The sequence below is a fragment of the Leptonychotes weddellii genome, chromosome 4 (genome assembly GCF_054177405.1).
Source record: "Leptonychotes weddellii isolate Sample4059 chromosome 4, ASM5417740v2, whole genome shotgun sequence".
In the NCBI taxonomy this organism is placed as follows: Eukaryota; Metazoa; Chordata; class Mammalia; order Carnivora; family Phocidae; genus Leptonychotes; species Leptonychotes weddellii.
The window spans coordinates 63,510,347-63,525,927 of record NC_138372.1 but is presented as its reverse complement, the minus strand read 5'-3'; positions in this window follow the sequence as shown (position 1 = coordinate 63,525,927).

The window sequence follows — 15,581 nt, the reverse complement described above, 5'->3', positions numbered from 1 at the left end:
GCTGTGTCTCTCTCTGTCAAATAAATAAATAAAATCTTTAAAAAAAAAAAAAAACTTCAGAATCATTTTTACCTGCTCATGTGTAACACCCTCATCCAATAAATGATCAAGTTCTATTCTCTACTGTTTTTTTTTTTAAGATTTTATTTATTTATTCGACAGAGAGAGACACAGCGAGAGAGGGAACACAAGCAGGGGGAGTGGGAGAGGGAGAAGCAGACTCCCTGCCGAGCAGGGAGCCCGATGCGGGGCTCGATCCCAGGACCCTGGGATCATGACCAGAGCCGAAGGCAGACGCTTAACGACTGAGCCACTCAGGCGCCCCTCTACTGGTTTTCTTTTATTCCTCTTGGATCTTCCAATAGCTGCCTCTCAGATGGACAGTCCTTGACTGTCCCTTAAATGTTGATGATCCTTTGAGACTTTTTTCTCTTACTATAGACTCCCGGGATTAAATTGTCCATTCTCATGAATTTAATGACCATTTCTATCCTGATAGCTTCCACAGTTGTTTCCAGACCACACCACTCTTCTAAGATTTATTTGTATATTATCAACTGTCTACTGGTTATTTTATATGGATGGAACAAAAACTAATGTGCCAAACCAAACTTATCATACAACCCCCAAGGCACACTTTTATCTCCCCTTGTAATCATTAACTCAGAGAATGACATCACATTCATCTAATTGGCCAGGCCAGATGCTCCTTACTCCACCATTCCTCTTTCAAATTATCACCATCAGAGACACATTTTTTTTTTAAAGATTTTATTTATTTATTTGAGAGAGAGAGAATGAGAGACAGAGAGCATGAGAGGGAGGAGGGTCAGAGGGAGAAGCAGACTCCCTGCCGAGCAGGGAGCCGGATGCGGGACTTGATCCCGGGACTCCAGGATCATGACCTGAGCCGAAGGCAGTCGCTTAACCAACTGAGCCACCCAGGTGCCCCAGAGACACATTTTTAAAAGGGGAAAGTGATGCCTCCCAACCGTGGAATCCACTCTACCGAGGAGGATGTAACAACAGTAGTCACTGACTTAATGGAGTGACCTCCTTCTAATCCCATCGACATTAAAGGTGGAACAGTGTAGACAAGGGAAGGGTTTTTTCTATGAAAGACATTTAGAAATCTATTCCTGAGTTTTTATGAGGAATCCCTGGGGAATTTTCAGAAAAATCTGTAGCAATACTTTGGGAAGAACAATATCCAGCAAGTAAGTCTGTAAGTTATTTCAGTGAAGTGGGACATCATCCTTGAGTCAAAGGCTGGGTAAATCAATTGCACCATTGTAATAAACACATTGGATTGTAGAAGCAAGGAAATGTAGGCCATAGAAAGTGGGAAAATGCCATAAACGAAAGTAAATATGACTTACGTACCTTTTCAAATTGCAGTTGATTGGATTTTAAGGAGAATCTACGTTATTTTTGGAAAGTCTAAATACAAGTTGAATTATAATAATTGAATTTTTATTACAGTGACATATAGGGATGGATTAAAAGAAGCAAAGTTTGATAAAGTACGATGTTTGTCAATTTAATTTGCTTTTAGAAATGGGTGAAGGTACTGCCTCGCTAGTTGCCCGGTAACATTCTGGGAATAAAGACAGGATTCATCTAGGCAATGGAGAACTACTGGGAAGCTAACAGGGATGAAAAGACATCATGGTAGGCACTTGACCTCCATGAACAAGTCAAATATTTAGAAATCAAGTTCAGGACTGACAACCTTGGGAAATGCAGCACTCAGGATCCAGGCAGTAAGTCGCCTTCCTAATTAGCTGGCTGACATACCAAACAGATTCTTCACCATCATACATTCTCTCCCATATTGCCAGAGTCCTAGATATTGACCCCAAACACTCACATGCCCTGAAGAGCTCTAAAGAAGAGTTTTTTCACCAGGTATTCAGAGGAGGTGCTATTCATTAACGACCTTGCATCAAAAAGGGCTTTAAGACTTAAAAAAATAAATGTTAACCATTATTTTTGACACTATAGACCTATAGATTGAGAAATTTTAGGACTAATATACACTGGTTCTAACCAGGAGCAGGCAGCTTGCACAGTGTGAAGCATAAGATGCCATAATGACTGGCATGCCATGCTCCAGTAGACATGTTCCAGGTGGAAGAGAATTTCTTCAAGGCAGGTGAAATTTGCAAGCTATGTGAAAATCTGTATTTAGTAATCATGCACGCACCTGTGTGTGTATGGGGTGTGTGTGTGTGTGTGTGTGTGTGAGTGTGTGTGTTTCTTCTAGTGGAGTATATGAGTCACTTGCCTGAATGCAATCAAAGCAGTTAAAATCATCATTGAAGTTAGAGTCAGAGGTCTCTGGAAGAAATGACTTATTTGCAGCCTATTACCTGTTAGGAGGGAATTTTCATTAGTTCTCCACAAGGGATCAGAGAAATTCAACCTCCCTAATAGATTTTGCAACAATAATTCATCTTACAGATAAAATTCATGAAATAATGAGGAAATTTTATTACATACTTTCTCTTTGTTGTTGTAATTTCTGACTCCATAAAGGATGTCCACGGCCATCACTCCCAGATCCTTGCCACCTTCTTTATTGTAAAGACTTCTCTGCTGATAATAGAGAGTGCTCATGCACTCTAACAGATATGGGAAAATATTCTGCCCGAAGTTTCTTTTTTTTCTTTTTTTTTTTCCATTACACAATCATCAGCTATCAAACACTGTGAAATACCCTATATGCTTTTTTACCTTTATATCTTTAGATTTCTCCGACGAGAAAATCACATGTACAATTTTGGCCCCAGAGACCAGAGAGCTGGCAGAGTTGCAGATGACAGCCTTTCTCGGCTGTGACATCCACATCTGACTGCCTGCATTTCTCCTTTTCCTGGGCTTAATGGGAACCTTGAAGCCATAGTCAAAACAAAATAAATGCTGTTCTTAGCCCTCCCTCCTGCCCCGTTGATACTTTTCACGAATGTAATATATTTGTTTCTATTTCTTTTTTCATCCCTTTTCCTTTTTTCTTTTATGATGACCTGGAGAATTATTTCTCCTAGTTCCAGAAGAGCAGCTGCTGCTATAAAAGTCCACTGAATTTTATCCCTGTAACAAGGAATCTTACGCTGTCATAAAGATACCTTTAGATCCCTCTGCATCCTTAGGCACAGAGGAAAGGAATGCATCTGGGAACACATAGATGCAAATAGCCTGAGTGTTGTCAAGCCTCAGAGAGCCCCAATCTGGCTAGTGGTCAGCTCAGGCCCTGGCATCTAGCCAAGGAATGCTGGGAGACCTGGAGGGGATTTAAAGATATTAATGACCCCAGCCAACGTATTTTTTGCAGTAAAATTAGAATAGTGGTGTCTAGTCGATATCAACATTACATTTCAGGTTTTATTTTCTTTTGCAAAGCTTTTTGAAAGTCCACCAATCACAGCAATTTACCAATTGGTAAGCAATATGATTCCTACAGGTCACCTGGGAATTATTACACTTACATAAATTAACACAGAAGCAAAATAAATCATCTGTATAATGTTTCCAAACCACCACTTCACTTTATCAATGTAGATTTGATGTAACTTATTGTAGCATTTAGTAAAATGCCAATAATGGTCTACTGAATCCCATATTAAAGTCTTTACCATCACTGCTTTTGATTGTCTTCAATCTGGGAACTAGCAGGCTCAACAACATTCTCAAGTCCCCATTTAAAGTGTTCCATGTGGCAGGAGAAGCTGTGCACCTCCAGATTAAAACCCATGCTCAGAATCCAGTTGCTACCAGATCAGCCTTGACTCAGTGCCCAGCTCTGACAACAGGATCTCCCTGACTCCCCAACCCCAGGCTATTCTATGTGTCATGTTTTTACAACTGAGCCCCATTCTTTTTTTTTTTTTTTTTGAGTTCTGGTAAATGACCTATTAATCATGCCTTCTTTTTAATCAGTGTCGTGTTGTTTTTTTTTTAAATATCTTAAATTTCATATGCTTATGGAATCTGCCATCGTGTAAGTCTTGATGAAAGATGAGTCCCTGATGGGCATCCAAGGAGAAAAAAAGATATTTTCTGTTTTAAAAATAGAAAAAGCAGCTAATGGGAACTCACATGTGACTTAAATTTGTCCCATTTGATTCCTCCTGCCAGGGCATTTGAAATAAATGTTCAAAGAAGCATGGATGATTCAGAATTCATTTGGGCAGAAGTAGTACAGCATCCTTTATAAAGTGATAGTAGCAGCAAAAACCCAGCTTCCTCACTCCCATCCATGGTGCTCCAGGTTTAATTATTTCAGTTGATTGCAACCAAGAGACAAATCAGAACTTTCTTTGTTTTGGCAGCCTGGATCCCGAAATCCAGCTACTTCTGAGTGTCATCCAGCCCAGAGTCTCCCCACCTGCAGACATCAGCAACTAAAGGAACCATTCCACGTTGGACTCCCATTGCCAATCCATTGTATTCATGTTTAATGCAACTTGTGTTTGATTTAACCTATGCACCTTATGCCTGCCCAGGATTTATCCTTCTCTGGAAGCACCTGCAACTGGGTCAATTCTTCCAGGACTGATCCTATTAAAATGAGTGAGATTTGGTCAGAACAGGGCTTCTCTCAGCCTGACCCCTTCCTGGGAAAGAGATACATTGTCTTCAGAGAATTGATAGTGTGTAAGTGTTGAGATAAATGTGGGAGGTGGGGGGTGGGGGGCAAAATAGATCTTCCAGGAACCCAAAAGAAATTGAGCTACACTAAGCCAGTCTCAGAGCGGTGTTGCTTCAAAATTATAGGGATTAATTTTCAAAATTGTTGAGGAGTAATTGATTTTTATTACAAATTTTCTTGGAGGGGCAGTATTAAAATTTATAAAAATTTACAGAGTTCTTCCCATAGGAAAACTTCCTCATGTTCCCTTTGAAGTTGTTTTCTCACTGCAGCTGCTCCTATTCATTCCATCCCCGCCCCACCCCACCCCCGACCAGGCACAAGCCCTTCCCCCCTAGTTATACACTCCCAGGCACCAACTCCTCTGAAGGCCTCAGGCAATATCCCCTTGAGGAACCTCTTCACCCAGTTCCTTCACACCCCCATTCCCATAAATAATAGCCCCTGAGGGGTACAGTCCCTTTTCCACTTGGGACTTACTTGTTTTTGCTAGGAGTAGCCCCTTAGGAATTCTGGTTCATCCTTGGAAAAATTACTTGTTGATCACCTGTCATAGGAGGTGTAGCTCCATTACACATAGAAATTAGGTAAAAGTTATAAAAAGACTTTTTTTAAACATTTTGTTTTGTTTTGGTAGATTTAAATTTGAAAAGAAATTTTATTTGCGTGAAATTATGCATGATTCTTATTCTATTTTTCATCATCGCTTAATTAAGGATTTTGTAATAGAGAATTTCAACAACATCTAGAAATAAGAAAACAATTCCCTGCATTTGGGGTTTGCTTGATTCTCCTTTTCTGTAAATCAACTGGAAATTCATATAGTTTACATCATCAAATAAAATATAATAGGTTATATATGAAGACTGAGAAGCAGGACTATGTAGCATGCTCATTGTTGGTGAAATCATTTTAAATGGTTGAGGAACTGAGGAGTCTCTGACCCTGGAAAATATCTAAAAGCTGCTGAAAGAAGAGAGATAAACAGTGACTCTGACATAGCTCTTGAGTGGCTCTGGGAACACCAGTGACAAAAAGTTATTTTTGTCCACAAAATAGCCACACAATTTCATAATCTGTCAGTACACATGTATAGAACACAGGGGAGAGTCTGTCACCTCACCGTTACCTCACAGCCTGAGTTCCTGCTCTGCAGGCCCCCTTGTGAACAATCTGTTAACAGAACTCAGTTAACAGACTATAGAGGGGTCAACTCACTAATCTGGGTGGAAATAATTCTGTGGGGCCTCCTGAGCACTTTACAGAAGAACGAACTGGGATCACCAAGAAGGAGGCAAACCCAGAAGGAGGCATCCCTTGTTCCATTCCTAAAGTACTCTTGGAGCAGCTAACACAGCCCTGTGGCCGCTGGGATTGTCTGTTCTGACTAAATCCTGGGGATAGGCCTATACAAAATTATGAAGGAAAACACGTGGATATTTTGCTCTAGGAATGCAGAATTGTGCAAGAGTCTACACAGACAGGGAAAAAGAAGGTAGGTGTCAAAGACTCAGTGACTGATGTGGGGAAGATGAATTGGGAAGAGGCTGAGAGAGAATCTCAAGAGAATCACACCTTGTTACTCAGCCTGTGATGAATAAAGGTCAAAATGGCACCACTATTTGTAAACATCCCTGGGAATGTTATTAAAAGACTATATAGCAAGAACTGCTTAGGAAAGGAAAATAGATTGCAGAGGCTATTCACAGAGAGAAGGGATGATATGGTGGTGAGCAAAGTAGTTTTTGAACAACTGAGCCAAGTACCACCAAGCACCTACTGGCATGGAGTGAACAGTGTATCTTGATAATTATGCCCTGCTGAAGAATTCTTAGAAATAGGAAACATTCTAGCAAATAGGCTTTGAATAAGCAAGTGTGTGCCTCCTGAATAAATTGTTAACCTTACCATAAGCAAGGCTTCCCAAAGAATGATTTCCAGCTTACAGAGCAACAAGTCTATTCCTGATCCTGGAAACAGAATGATACAGCTGAAGGAATGGATCTGCTCTCATTAGTGAGCGTCTTAAACTATATACATCTTAACTACCGACAGTTTCTTTCTCTTAAACATGCTCTTTATTACAGGAAACTTCTCTATGTATTTACTTATAGAATTTTTAATTTATTTAACCAAAAAGTCTCCAAATACCAAGATACTCATATTGAGATCATAACCCAAACTTAGTATTGAATGACTTTGGCAATGTTATCTAACTTCTCTGGGGCTCAATTTTCTTATCTATACAATTTGGAAATATAGTGCTTGCCTCACAGATTAACCAAGAAAATCCACGTAAAGAATTTTGAATGTGTCAATACCTAGGTATGAGCTCAATAAAATGTTAGGTAGTGCTATAAAATTTGTCAAGATTCTTATCATCACAATTATTTGTCTAGAAAGACCCAATGCAACTATGTAAACATATGTTTCTTTTTTATTTCATTACAAGACCTGAAGAGTGTGGAGTTTAGGAAGTGATGACCATGGGCAAATATGCTTTGACATACTTGCCTTTAGTAGAAAGTGTGATATATAGTTAGAGATGACAGTCAGTGATTTATTACCATTACCAAAAAAAAAAAAAATGATACTCAATTAGTTCATCATAGAATTTGGGGCAAAAGGAAAAAATAAAGAAGGAAGAGGAAGCAGATGGAATGAGTAAGAGGAAGAAACAAGAAAAGAGGAAGGAAACAAGAAAGAAAAGAAGGAAGAGGTTATGTTGTATGTCAAGTTACTGGAAGAATTAATGAAGTTCCTACTGATTATCTGCCTGTTCCAACTTGAAGAGAAGATTGGGTTTATCTAACATAATAGGATTGCCATTAGCTATGGTCTGAATGTGTCCACCCCAAATTCATGTTGAAACCCTAACTGCCAAAGGTAATGGTATTTGTTGGTGGGGCCTTTAGGAGGGAATTAGGTCATGAGGGTGGAGCCCTCATGAATGGGATTAGAGATTTTACAAAAGAGATTCCACAGAGCTCTCTAGTCCCTTCTGCCATGTGAGGATATAACAGAAGTCTACAACCTGGAAGAGGGCCCTCATTTGACCATGCTGGCACCATGATCTCTGACTTCCAGCCTCCAGAACTTAGAGTAATACATTTATGTTGTTGATAAACTACTCAAGCTGTGGTATTTTGTTATAGCAGCCTGAATAGACCAAGACAACTTGGAGATATATGGAGCTGGTAATACAGTTAGTCTTTCCTTCACAGTTTGCTTTGCAGACTCTTCTGCTTTCCAAGTTTCCTCCCAGAGTTGGTAGGCTGGCAGCTGGTGAGGAAGAAGTAGGGGGAACTAAGTGTGCTTCAAAGTAGTTATTATAGGAGACAGCTGCAGGGCCACAGAGTTTTATGGGGTGGGCCCTCACCTCATAAAATTCAAGAAAAAATAAAAGGAAAGATAAATGTGAAATTTGTGTTTTTAAGGAAAAAAAAACGAGTCAAAGAAACTCAAGTTTGAGTGGCAATAGAGTGATAACAGACTAACGAAGGAGGGAAAATGCAGCTTGCAGTTTTGAGTAATCCACAGAATGTTGGCTTGTCTTGTTGAGGGAGGGACAATAAATAGACTGAGTTAAGCCAGAGAATCATCAATCCAGCCATCACCACTTAAAATGCATTTTATATTGTTTAAAAAAATTAGTTTTAGTTAAAGTGAGAATTTACAACAACAATTTCTTCAGGGGAAAGACAAAACAAAAGCAAAGCAAAACACAGAAATCCATCTGATCCCAACAGCTGCATCAACAAGAGAACAACATTTAAAATGAATTCTGCAAATGTTAAGAATTTTATTAAAACATTTACCCAGAAACCATGCATAATTTCCTAATGTTGCCCAGAAGTGATTGCCAGACAGATCTTAGAAACCAACATGAGTAGAGTTTTTGTTTTGCATGCTGAGCCAAATCAAGTAGTGTTTAGACAGTCATGTTCTAGAACATGGAGTTCAGTAAACACTAGATGAGCACCTAGCATATGCTGAGCATTGTAGAAGAAGAGAAGAAAGATGATCTCACAGTGAATCTGTGAATGTGGCAAATAGCACAACAACAACCTACGGGGGCCTATGAAATGTGAGTGTCATTGCCTCAATTTTCAGAACATGATAGAATCAAAAGGGGTTCTCAGGACCTGAACTTTGTTTTTTTAAGACACACTGTATTTAGGCAGGTGCAGATCTTCCCTTTATTCTCCCCATAGACTTCGAACTGCTCAGCTGTGAATTTTAGAGAATCTCAGTGGAAAGGACCCATATTTTATCATATATAAAATGCTCTCAGTTGTAAGGTGCAATATTTAACGTTCCTCTAAAAACAAAGACAAAGCATGAGAAAAAATAGGGGCGAGGGAGAGGCACACATTCTGGGATTCTAATAGCTGATTTCTGCAAAATCCATCCTAAATCCTCACTGCAGAAGTAAATGACTTAAACCCAAGATTCAGAAAAGGACAGTTAGGAAAACTTGTATGTTTCAAGATGGACACTTGGTGGAGGAAGGGGGGAAAATATTTCCCGTGAAAACTTCAACTACAATTTACCACTTTTGCAGGTATGCAGCCTGAATTCAGAGTGCCCATGTGGTCCAGAAATCCTCAGTAGAGGATTTAACTTGAAGTGGTCTCGGCTTGATAGTGCCCTCCGGTGACTGGCAAGAACAAACACAAAAGATTCCCTGGAAGAAGGAAAATGAGAGTTCAATCAAGGACCGTAGAAGTGGTAAGATGCATCAAATGGGAGGGGCATCCTGATTTCAGAGATATGCAAATGTGAATACAGTGCATCCTAATCTGAAGAAATCAGGCAGCTGGTGTGAAATTCTGCTTGGTCAAGCACAGTGGTTTTCATACATGCTCAGTTATGTGAAGACCATGTGGATTATTTTTTTTAATTTTTTAAATTTTTTTGTCTTCATTGGACTTGATTTGAGGAGATTTCTTTGTTCTTAGGTGCTGTTCTGGTTTTGGTCATCCTGAAGTTTTGGCCTAAAACATCTCTGTTTGTTTTGAGTGCATCCTACTCTTTGCTTATTTCTGGTTTTATAGTATGTTCCTGAATTTCTACTTTTTTTTTTCATTTTATTTTATTACGTTAGTCATCATGCATTACATCATTAGTTTTTGATGTAGTGTTCCATGATTCATTGTTTGCATATAAGACCAAGTGCTCCATTCAATACATGCCCTCCTTAATACGCATCACCAGGCTAACCCATCCCCCCCACCTCCCTCCCCTCTAAAACCCTCAGTTTGTTTCTCAGAGTCCATAGTCTCTCATGGTTCATCTCCCCCTCCGATTCCCCCCCTTCATTTTTCCCTTCCTACTTTTTTTTTTTTTTTAACATATAATGTATTATTTGTTTCAGAGGTACAGGTCTGTGATTCATCAGTCTTACACATTTCACAGCACTCACCATAGCACATACCCTCCCCAATGTCTGTCACCCAGCCACCCCATCCCTCCCACCACTCCAGCAACCCTCAGTTTGTTTCCTGAGATTAAGAATTCCTCATATCAGTGAGATCATATGATACTTGAATTTCTCCTTTTTTATTAATTAATTTATTCAAGAATATTTATTCAGATGACTCAGAACTTCATGAGACAGGTGGTTTCTTGTCTTCACGGAGTTTAAAGACCTACCTAGGGATTTTCAGACTTTAGTAAATATTAAGTTAGGTTAAGAAAACTCTTAAGAATGAAGGCGTTTATGTCCCCTTTTTGGAGGCTCTGATTCTTAGTAGCTGTGTGTGTGTGTGTGTTTTTAAAGATTTTATTTATTTATTTGACAGAGAGAGATAGTGAGAGAAGGAACACAAGCAGGGGGAGTGGGAGAGGGAGAAGCAGGCTTCCCGCGGAGCAGGGAGCCCGATGTGGGGCTCGATCCCAGGACCCCGGGATCATGACCTGAGCCGAAGGCAGACGCTTAACGACTGAGCCACCCAGGCGCTCCAATAGCTGTGTTTTTAACAAAGCTACAAGTGAATCCGATGCACACTAATGTTTGAGAACTCCGGGTTAGCTGTGTGTGCTCCCACCTCACCTCCAAAATCCCAGAGTGGACTCTGCTTTATTTCTGCAAATCACTGCTACTCACAGTCCTGGGTCTAAAGAAACAATTAGAAGTAAAATTTGTCCATGAGAATTCATTAAGGCAGGTTTGACCCAAGCCAACAGAATAAAATTACTCTATAATTAGTTGGATTTGATCAACATAATGGACTCAGCCATGCAACACCTACTGCATCGTTTGCTCCAACAGCAGCTGAATTCCTGGAAAATGGCCCCAATCTTCCACACACCCATAACCCAGAGCCATGATCCTGGAATTCCTATTAGGTGGTGAGTTCTCTATGGGTGTTTTTTGAAGTGAATGAGTTGGAGTCCCTAGAAGATTCTTCAGTCCCTTCTGAATGATTAGGGAAAAGTTATATCAGAAAATGAGGTATCCTGCTAATAGAGAATTATGGTTCTATGAGGTGAATTGTATTCTTATTCCCTGCGGGTATATGACTAATTACTAGTGTGTATAAAAAAATCAGAAAATCCCCTTTTATAATCATGTCAGACGTCAGACACTTTTCTGTTTTGCTTGTTACAGGCAAATTTGCAAAGCATGCCATGTTAAACACCCTGATCATTTTTCAGCTTGATTATTGAAGTAGAAAGAGAGGGAGAATGAGCAAAGTTTCAGAGTCTAGTCCTGGCTGTGTCACAAACAATTTCTATACTCTGGGCTTCAATAACTACACCTGTAAAATAATGAGACTGACTTACATGCAGTCGAAACCTTCAGGTTTACTGTAAAGTTCCTACCAATCAACATGTGACAAACGTGAAATGCAAGGTAGAGCTGTCATTACTAATAATGTCATTAGAATGAAGGAACCAGCTGTTGTAACTTGGTTACTTTCAATAATAGAGATTCAAAATATGACTGGGAGCATATTTTTTTTTTAAAGATTTTATTTATTTATTTGACAGAGACAGAGATAGCGAGAGCAGGAACACAAGCAGCGGGAGTGGGAGAGGGAGAAGCAGGCCTCCCGCAGAGCGGGGAGCCTGATGCGGGACTCGATCCCAGCACTCTGGGATCATGACCTGAGCTGAAGGCAGACGCGTAACGACTGAGCCACCCAGGCGCCCATGACTGGGAGCATATTACAACCTGTTTGCATGCTGAGGGAATACATGCACCTTCATTCACTTAGCACCTCTGTAGGTTTTCAGGCTAGGAAATAAACCATGATAGAACTTTAAATTTGACATTGTTCCACACCTCTCAACCAGGATTATCACATATCAGCTTATTAAAGAAGACACACCATCCACTTTCTTTGTGACATCTCCGGTCTTTCCTTTATTTCCACTCTTAGCTGTTCCACACACCGTGCTTATGGCTTCATTCTTAAAAATGAACAAGGGAAAGTTGATTGTCAGGCTGTGTAGCTCTGCTTTAAGGGCAAAGCAGCTTTCCTGGATCTACCACTTTCCTTCTTCTGTGTGATATTATACGGACCAGAAAAGTGTGGTAGGTCCTCAAGGTGATGGCAGATTTCGGGATGGCAGATCAGTTGCCCCCAAAGAGCACTCTTAATGACCTTATGACAAGAAGGAGATGGTATAAGTCAGCATTCCAAACAATTTCTTTTTTTTTTTTTTTTAAAGATTTTTTTATTTATTTGACAGAGAGAGACACAGCGAGAGAGGGGACACAAGCAGGGGGAGTAGGAGAGGGAGAAGCAGGCTTCCCACAGAGCAGGGAGCCTGATGTGGGGCTCGATCCCAGGACCCTGGGACCACGACCTGAGCCGAAGGCAGACGCTTAACGACTGAGCCACCCAGGTGCCCCTCAAACCATTTCAAAAGTTTCAAATTCTACCTTAAAAACAACCCAAATAATTTTCTTTCCTGCTACTCCAGGCCTTAAAGACAAATTTTGCAAATTGTCACGTGCTTTACTATTTGGTTTAACTACTTCAGTGTTATTATTACTACTCTACTCACAGTTATTCTTATTTAAAAACAAACAAACAAACAAAAATCCATTCTTCTCTTCAAGTCCGTAAGGAAACCCCAAATCTGGATGTTATACAAACTTTCCCATAGAGGCACTGTTGACTGGGAGAAGGGAAAAACACGTTTCAAGGCAGTGCTTATTGGAGAGTTTTCCTGATAATATTAATTTCCTAAAAAAGGTCATCCCATCTTGTGCTGGGGAAATTCGAAACCTGGCACCACAATCCCATAGGGATTGAAACAGCCATCCATAAATCTGCACAGTGTGTCTGATTCTGCCCCCATTGAGCAACTGTAATAGGAGTTCCATAGATACGGCAGGAGCTGAATCAAGACTACCGAGTGAAGGAAGGCTGCTATCAGCACCGTGTATGCATTAAAGACAGTAGACAGCCGGGCATGCATCCTGGAGCTGTACAGTTTCCCAGTGAGCTAAGTCCTAGATTTTAAAACCATTTGTGTTTATTTACCAATACCTTGCTATGTTATTTATTAAGTTTGTCACTAAACCCTGTTTTGCATACACTAGTACTTGCTCATGCATGCCTTATGAATATAGAAATTAGCATCTCATTAACTTGATAATTAGGCCAATGATAAACAGCTGTTTGGTTGCCGTGTAGGGCAAGATTTCTACTGAAGTTACTTATCTGCCATACACAATAACGGTGCGATTATTTGTCACACTATCAATTACAGAAAAAACAACAATAGGAAATAAACTTTTCTTTTACACACTTGCTTTCATTGTAATTAAGATCCAAATTCATGCTCTGCTTTTGGAAAAACAATAATGCAGTGTTGTCTAACAATCTTGATAATGTACATTTTCAGCTTGGCTTTTATATTTCACACACACTTCAAACATCTCACATTGTGCATTCTGCTATAAATGACTATTTCCAGGATGTCTTAAAGAAAAAAAAAAAAAAACACCTCTCCTGTTTCCATTTTATGATGTTGAGAACATTGATCATTGAGAATTTCTCAAGTTGTCTGGTTTTGCTCTAGTTTCTGTCTACCTCCCCCTCCAAGATTAAAATCTATACTTTGACCTTCTCTTACTTATAATAGGTTTTGTGCTGAGAGAAATCATCTGAGAGACGTTAGGAGTGCAATGAAAACTACAAAAATGTTTTCTTGATTGTTTATGCATAGCTCAATCCACATTATTTCTGAAAGAATAGAAAAAGAGAAAAGAGTAAAGAAAAAAGAAAACAATGTGTTTCCCTTCAATCCACATGGATTTAAAACTAGAGATGTAATTTAAAAAAAAAAACACACACACACAAACAAAAACAAAAAACAAAACCAGAAACTGGTCTTTCCAACTAATAAAAAAAGGAACTCAGTGCTGTGCTCACAGCGAAGTTGTGGAAGATAATTTGAAACTTCAGTTAGCTTCCTGTAGAGAAAAATAACAACCACCATAGTAATGGGTAGTCAATGGCCAATTGCTTCAGAAAAGAGGCACCCCACAGAATTCCCTAGAAATTAATGTGCTACATAGGAGGCATTGGGAAATATCTTAAGACTATCCTAGTGAGTCCACCTTTCTTAACAAATAAGGAAGGTCTAGGGTGCTATTTTTACTAATAAAGACCTGGAGATGAAATGCTGTCTTCATTTAAGTTTCCCTGTGCTGTTCTCTGAACCACTGTATTAAAAACAATCTTACCCCATGATTTCTAGTTCTGTACTGGAGTATAGTTTATGTGAAAGTAAATCTGGAAAGATTACCTTTCAAAACTGCCAGATGCTTCGCATTTTCTGGTAGAAATCTGGATTCTAGGTCTGTAATGATATTTCCTGCTGTGCTCAACACTCAATCAGAATGTATGCTTCTTGGAGGGCAACGTAAGGATTCCAAGGCTAACTTGGCCATTTGGCTTTTATATTTTTCCAGTCCAGCTGGGGGGTATAAATTTAAATTTGGGGCCTCCCAAGCTAAACTTCAGAAGAGGTCTTTGTTATTTTAGATCTCCTGCAGTTGAAGCCCCTCCTTTCATAAACTTTCCCAGGCAATGCAGTTCATGATTATATTTATTTATACCAATGAATAAAACATACCTTAAAAAAAAAAGAAAACTAAATTATTGCATTAATGATACAGGAATGTACAGATTCTCATTGCCCCTGGCCGTCCCATGTTTAGACTCAAGTTCTTTCCTGTACCCAGTTTGAATTACATTCATGTCCCCTTCCCTTTCTTCCTTCATCCATCTTGTACATTCTTTAATAGGGTATGGTGGTTCTCAGCACACACTCTGGAATCTGTAAGGCCAGGGTTGGAATCTTAGCTCTTTCATGTTAAATCTGTTGGACTTTGGGGATGACTAACTTAATCTCTCTGATCAGTGGTGTACTCGTCTATAAAATGGGGCTAATAATAGCATCTACTTCCTAGAGTTATTGTGAGAATTAAGTGAAATAATATAGAGACAGCATTTAGCACAATGCTGCACATAGCACACATATTGATTCATGTTAGCTGCTTCCCCTAACTGGGGGACAGCCTTATGAAGAGGCAACAGAGAGGTGGGGGGACTCTGGCACCTGGTCACGTTGGTTCAAATCCCTGCTTCATTGCACACTACACGTGCGACCTTACACAGCTATCAACATCTCTGGGTCTCAGTTCCCTCATTTCAAAAATGGGAATGATAGTAGTACCTACCTCATGAAGCTGTTGTAAAGATTAAGCGAGTAAGTAATTGGTCAATACTGAATTCTATTGTAAAGATTAAGCGAATAAGTAATTGGTCAATACTGAATTCTATTGTAAAGATTAAGCGAATAAGTAATTGGTCAATACTGAATTCTATTGTAAAGATTAAGCAAATAAGTAATTGGTCAATACTGAATTCTATTGTAAAGATTAAGCGAATAAGTAATTGGT